The following is a 7,253-nucleotide window of genomic DNA, read 5'->3' as shown; positions in this document are numbered from 1 at the left end:
TATTTAAAAAATAGCTTTAGCCCATGAAACAGGCACTCACCCAAAATACAATTTAAGCTTTTGTTTTTTTAATTTTTAGCAGGAAAGCTGCTTACAAGGTTGCTGGCAACTTCCAGTTTTTGAAGGTGGTGCTTCTGTAGCAAAAGATTTCCCTTATTACTTCCTAAAAATACCCACCCAGACTTCATTTACTTTGGAAAAATTAATAGAAATGCCCTGTTTAGTCCCCGGAAGGTAAAGCAAATCCCTGTCCGTCCATCTTAAGGATGCTGTGAAATCACCACAAATGGGAATACGGACTGCTGGGGGGAGGGGTGGAGAAGGTTGCACTCACTTGGATGCAGGAGACCTGCCCTCTTGGCCTTGTGAGAGAGAGGTCACCTGGGGTGTGGCAGGAAGGACAGGTCCCCCTCCCCCACACACTGCAGCATGAAGGGCCATCACCTCCGTGGTCATGGTCACGAATCAGGGCCTGAGAAAGGGCACAGAAAGGCCCCTCTCCTTCGGTCCCAGAGTCTTTCCCTGAGGGTTTCCTGCCCTAAAGTTCTAAATTTCCCTTTTAGTCAAGGTTCTTTGCTTACAAGGAAGAGAAACTAGCTGCAGATGGAGAGCTGAGGAAGAGCACGCCCTGGTGGTGGGAACAGGGCTGTCCCGCAGAGGGCTGCCCCACCCTGGGCCCTGCTCTCTCCAGACACTTCCTTTGCCCACCTCTTCCTTGCTCCTGTCCACAGACGGCTCTTCTGCCCATTCCTGGTCTCCCTGGCTTTGCTTTGTCTTGGCCTGGCTGCTCAGACCCCTGAGGCCCAGCTCCCCACTCTAGGACCCCTGGAAGAGGAATTTGGCCCAGCTTGGGTCAAAGGGCCATTGCTGGCCCAAAGAGCTGAAGGTCCAGTCACATGGTAGAACCTTAGCCACCAGAGCCGTGATGTTATCAGAGGAAAAAGAAAAGTGGACTTGGGAGGGACAGGACACCCCCTCTGAATGTCTACAGCAGAAGTGGTAGCTCCTTCCCTCCCCAGTCTTCTCCTGGTATCTGGGTTCCATCACCACCTCCTCTGGTTCCAGGAGCAGCACATGATGAGGAGGACTTGATGTAAGATATTTATTGAGGGAGATGCCTCTGGGGGAAGATGGGAAGGTCACGGGACAAGGCTGGTCCTCTCTGAGATGTCCGCTCGGGCTGCAATAACAAGATACCATAGACTGGAGGCCTTAAATAATAGACATTTATTTCTCATAGTTCTGGAGTCTGGGAAGTCCAAGATCAAGCTTCCAGAGGTTCTATGTCTGGCAAGAGCCTTCTTCCTAGTTTGCAGACAACCGTGGGGAAAGAGCGATCATCTCTCAGGTGTCCCCTCCTACAAGGCACTCATCTCACTTATGAGGGCCCCACCCTTATAACCTAATCACCTCCCAAAGACCTCCAAATACCATCACACTGGGGGTTAGGGCTTTAACCTGTGAATTTCAGGAGGATACATTCAGTCCGTGACAGTGCTCTGGAGGCAAAGTCGGAAGAGGAGTCTCCCATGGCTCAGGAGCTGCCCTGCCTCAGTACCCCTGCAGTGTTTGGTCACCGGCCGGGGCATCCGTGGGTAGTGCGGACACAGTTTGGATGTGCTGGTGGGTTCAGAGTGCAGCAGCTGGGGCCGTTAGTAGATTACATTTCCCCAGTAGGAGAGCTGAGAGGCACAAGTTCAAAGGCCAGCACACAGGCCTTTCTTGAGTTTAAAATGCAAAAACTACTTAGCTTGAGGGCTGTACAAAAACAGGTGACGAGCCGGATGTGGCCCGAGGGCCATATTTTGCTGATCCTTGGTTTAAATTACAGATTAAGGTTTCTGTTACTCGCAGCTGAAATCCTCCTAACTTCCACAAGAGGTAAGTACGGCTGACACCAGAATGCTGATGTAAGGCTGCTTGCCGTTCTAATTCCCAGTGTAAATTCATTCTTGACACTCAGGCTTACAAATATGCAGACCATGCCTCGCTTTACTGCTTGCATAACTCGAGGGTAAAGTAACAGGTGTGGAGTGGGGGTAGGGCTTCTATAAGAGACCTGCAAGGGGAAAGGTACTCTTAGAGTTTCCCAAGGCACAGGAGACTCACTACCAGGAATCAAGATCTGTTAGATGCTTCCCTGGTACCCCAATCCCAAACACAGCAGAGGAGTCATTTACTCTTGCCTCCAACACACACACACACACACACACACACACACACACACTCCTAAATGAGGATACAGAGCTGAGAATGGTTGAAAAACAGCCTTCACGGGGATGGAGGTCAAGTTGGGCCCCAAGGAGGTGGGGCTTTGAGAGAAAAGAGGTAAAGAGAATGAAAGAAACTGGAAGGAGGGAGGGAGAGAGAGACAGTGACAGAGGGAAAGAGAGTGAGACAGAGAGAGATTGTGGAAGAGAGGGTGTGGGCCACTTTGCCCACCAGGGTGTGATCAAACGGTGCATCCCCAAGGTCTAGGGCAGGGCCCAGGCCCACGGGAGATCTCAGAGGCAAGCTGGAAAGACCAGAGGAGCCATTCCTGAATCTCTGCCTCCATGCAGACTCTGTAAGAGCTGGACTGGATCACTTGAACCTGTGAGGAAGGATGATGGAATGTTTTCCAAGATCCTACCTGGACTTCACAGGCTAGATCATTCTGCCCTGGACTGGACTGCCCCACACACCCCCGGAAACAAGGGCTGTGCTGGAATTACCCAGGGAGTGAGAGAAGCCATTTATCCATGTGCAGGCTTTGACAAGATTAAGGGAGCTTTGCAATTTCACTGTGGGGAAGCTTAAGAGACAGAGGCCCAATGCACACGTTGGGATAGAAAAATTTGCTTATTGGAAGGAAGAGGTTCAGGACAAAAAAGCTGGAACCCGTATGCGTCATACACCACAGCGTGGCCAGTCCTGTGCCCCTTCTCTGTTGGACACTGTGTCCCTGGCTCGTTCCTTCTTATTTGGGGCTCTGCCTCCCGGAGGTGAAGTGCCTGGGCATTCAGATTTGCAGAGCACACCCAACAGACTGCTGTTTCAACTTTAGACCTTTTTGAAGACAAAAGATCCATTCGATACCTCAGCAAAGAGCCATATCTCGTGACATGCAGGATTTACTTATTTACTTAGAATCGTACTCCACCGCTGCCTGCTTTCTCTGTGGTTCTACTGCGATGTTGGTAGGCGCTCCGCAGAGTTATTAATACCCCGTGAGTCACTCCAACAGTGCTGCTTGAAATGGTGTCCCTTCACTTTCCGTTGAGGGGGAAGAGAAAATAGTTCTAACATATGGCAACAGTATTTTCCCATATTCCAGGTCTATTCTAATATTTCTACTGTAACTTCTGGGTTATTAAGATTTTCTCTCACCGGCAGATACTATTACTTAGAACAGAGTTTAACCCACTCAAAAGTTTAGGAGATCTCAGATCTAGACCCTCTTCCCCAATAAGTCTGGAAATGGGATGCCGCTTAACACAAAAAGTGCACGGTGAGAAGAGAAACGTGTTTGTCAAGATTGTAAAAGGGAAAACCCTCCCTTAGTGCCCACCTTGTGTGTGTGTGTTGGGGGGGTGGGGAGTACCATTTTGCCTGCCCAGCCCTAGTTTTTTCTTGGGCTTGCCTGGTGTATTAATCAGGATTCTTGGATGGCAAGTGGAAATAAAAACCCAATATAAACCAGCTTCAGTGAAATGCGGTACTGTATTGGCTCAAGTAACTGGACTGGGAGGAGAATAGGGTTGGGCTAGTTTCAGGAGTGGCTGGAACCAGGGACTCCAATGGCATCAACATTCTTGGTTTCTTGTCTCCTCTTCCCCTTCTGATTGCCCCAGTTGTTTTTTTTTTTTTTTCCAGATTAAACTTTTCATGAGACGCAGCCACTAGCGGATCCTGGTGCATATCCTCAGACTTTCTACCCAAAGGAGAAAAGGGGCCCTCTCTCCCAGATCCAGGTAAAAAATTCCTGTGGAGGACAGTGATTGGCAGGGGTTTCTATGCCCATTCCTGGGATCGATTTGTGGTGTGGAGGGGCAGGGAAATACCATGAATGTAGTCAGGAGGGCAGAATGTGTTCATAAAAGAAGAGGGGGCTGGGCAGTCTGAACAGAAGATGTGTCCTATATCTTCCTTCCTCTGAGAACTGTCCCTTTCCTTCTGTCCAGAGGGAGGCATCCTGGAAGGCTGCCCCATCAATCATTAGACATGGGCACCTGCTAGTCCACCAGCGTCCTTCCCCAGGAGTTTAGAACTGGGGCTCGGAGGAGCCAGAGCAGTCTGTGGCTTGCTTGTACTGAGAGGCTATTGGAAGGGACATTTCTTCACTTCCAGTGGGAGGGCGGGGGTGGGGCAAGGAGCTGGGGCACCAGTCGAGAGGAAAAGGAAGCGGCAACTTACACAGGGAAGTAGACACCGAGGGCTGGGCATTCTGATGGGATTTGCATCCTGGTTCCAGTGATTCCTGGTGTCCAGCCACACCCGTGGTGCCAACTCGGTGCAACACCCTTTCCCTTAAGGAAGCACAAATTGCATTTCTATCGCTTGTAATTAAAAGCACTCTGATCTCCATCTCACCCTAAAAACCAGCTACAACCCTGATGCGTTGACATATGGCACAACAGCATGATTAAACACACACGGGTGTGTGCATGTGTGTATGTGTGTGTGTGGGGGGGGTCTGGCATCAGTTTTCCTCGAATGAATCGAAATTCTGCCTCGTACTAACTCCGTGAAATCGCACAAGCCACTTGACCTCTGTGCGTCAGTTTCCGCACCTGTAAAAGGAAATATTAACAGCACCTGCGATCGTGTAGGGTGGGGAAAGGAATGTTAAACCATGTAGAGCACAGTGCCTGGCACGCAAAAACCACTCAATATTAGCTGTTATTCACAGTAGGGCACAGTAGGGCACAGTAGGGCAGGAGTGTCTGGGAGAAATGTAATAATCTCTTTGAAGATCAAAGAAGCAAGCCACGGGAGAGTAACTTCCCACAAACACACTCTCTAGCCAGGGATCATATTCCCAGCTTGTTAGATGTGCCATGTTGAAACGACCAGCCACCATTCCAGATGCTTGGCTGCCAATATAGACGAGGGATAAATTTGTCCTAAGAAAATTGAGCTTTGCTGGAAAGCTCGTATTGGAGTATGAGGATGATACTCACCTCAGACGCTGTCATATTTAAAATATGACATCTGAGTGTCAACATACAGAGAGAGTAGATGACCAGACCCGCATGTGGCTTAGTCTGGGTACAGAATCTAGAAATTCCTTATAATGACGTTTTCCTGCAGTGTCCATACATAGGCAAACACAAGCAACACATGTCTATAAGGGAGCATGATTATTGTCATAAAAAAGGCGGTATTTGGAGGGATCATCAGTATGTCTGAAAACCTATGTTGGCTGGCTTCTTAGCCATCTTTTGGTTAACGCTAGGAGCTTCTATGTCTATACAGTAGACAGTTAACACAGTAGCATGGGTAACTTAGCTTACTTTCACTTTTAGTGATCTAATTTTGGGAAGAGCTGGAAAAGAGTGGAAATAAAGAATCACCAGTGTTTCGTTTTAACGAGAGATTGTATTTTAGAGAGAGTAAGAGCAAGAAGGAAAAAGAGCGGGAGAGAGTCACTCCCCGGCACTGCCTTCTGGCCAGCCCACTTTTACTTTTATTCCTTACGGTTGGCAATAATGCACCTTCACATCTCCCTTCCTGAAGAGTGAGCCCTGTGAGATCAGGATCCAAGCCTGGGCTGTCTGTCCCCCACATAGGACTCACCTCTGTGCCTGACCCACACTAGGACCCAACTGTTTGCACTTGCTGATTGAAAGATAAAGGGGATCGGAAAGGCCTAGAGGGGTAGGACAAGAGTAAAGAGGACAGTTGTCTGAAAGTTGGACTTGGAAGTCCTCAGGATTGGGGCAGCACTAGAGGACCTCCCAGGTGAGGTGTACAGGCTGATGGTTAAGGTGAAAGTCTTTGGAAAGGGTTTTTATTTTTAATGTTTTTTGTTTATTTTTGAGAGAGAGGGAGAGGGAGAGAATGAGTGGAGGAGGGGCAGAGAGAGAGAGAGGGAGATACAGAATCCGAAGCAGGCTCCAGGCTCTGAGCTGTCAGCACAGAGCCCAACGGGACTCGAACCCACGAGTCGCGAGATCATGATCCGAGCCGAAGTCAGGCACTTAACCGACTGAGCCACGCAGGCGCCCCTGCGGGAAGTTTTTAACAGTGGAAAGGCTGTTACGTTAAGTCTGGTTGTACTTTCCTTCGGTGATACTAAACCTTACACAAAGAAAGGTCTTTGGTGAATGATGCCTCTTCCATTCCGTGATCAAATATGCGCTGCTTAACCCACGACGACAAGAATCTTGGGATGTTTTACGTACACCTTGAGGAAGAAATGGTTTTGTACACACGTGTTCATTTCTATAACTTTTTCTTGCATACGAAGTACAGGTGTAATGTGGAATAATTAGAAAACACATAAGACATAGAAAAAACATAATAAAACAAAAAATGTGTCAACTATACTCAAAGAAAAAACAACACCAGCAACGCCACTGCCCAGAGCTAGTACTCTCAGCATTTTCACGTATTCCACTCAATGATTAAACAGCAGTTACTGAGGACCGAATACATAACAAGCTTCCTGCTCTTGCTGGCTATGATGTTGAGCAAAAAGAGACACAGCTCTTGCCTCAAAGGTTACAGTCTGGAAGACACGCCTTTGTCAAGTAATGATATGAATATGTATTATTATATAAAAAAGCTCCAACTGTGATCACTGCTATAAAGGAGAGGTGCGTGTGTAGGGAGACCTGACCTGGTTGTGAAGGTCTGTTATTAGAAGTTTGGGGCAGTGATTACTGAGCTGAAGATTGACTCCTAGGAATCAACTCAGAGAAATCAGAAGGGAAGAGTGTGCATAACACGAGCGCCATAAATCCAAAGGCCCTCCTGTGGGAGGAAGTATGGTGAATGGCAGGCTGAAGTGGGTACCAGATAAAGCTGGTGAGTTAGGGAGAGGGCACACCTAGCAGAGCTTAGTATCCTTAGTTTAGAAATTATACCTTCTACGCATTTGACAAGTTTTGCCTGTGAGGAGCCAGGGATGCACTTACTTTACATAGAGCGGATTTATACCATACACTGTTTTTTATCAGGGACTTTTTTTAAAGTTTATTTCTTTTGAGAGAGAAAGAGTGTGCATGCATGCATGATCAGAAGGAGGGACAGGGAGAGGAGAGAGAATC

Source organism: Herpailurus yagouaroundi, unplaced genomic scaffold (assembly GCF_014898765.1).
Source record: "Herpailurus yagouaroundi ecotype Mexico unplaced genomic scaffold, PumYag 202, whole genome shotgun sequence".
Classification (NCBI taxonomy): Eukaryota; Metazoa; Chordata; class Mammalia; order Carnivora; family Felidae; genus Herpailurus; species Herpailurus yagouaroundi.
Note: the sequence above shows the minus strand (reverse complement) of the source record.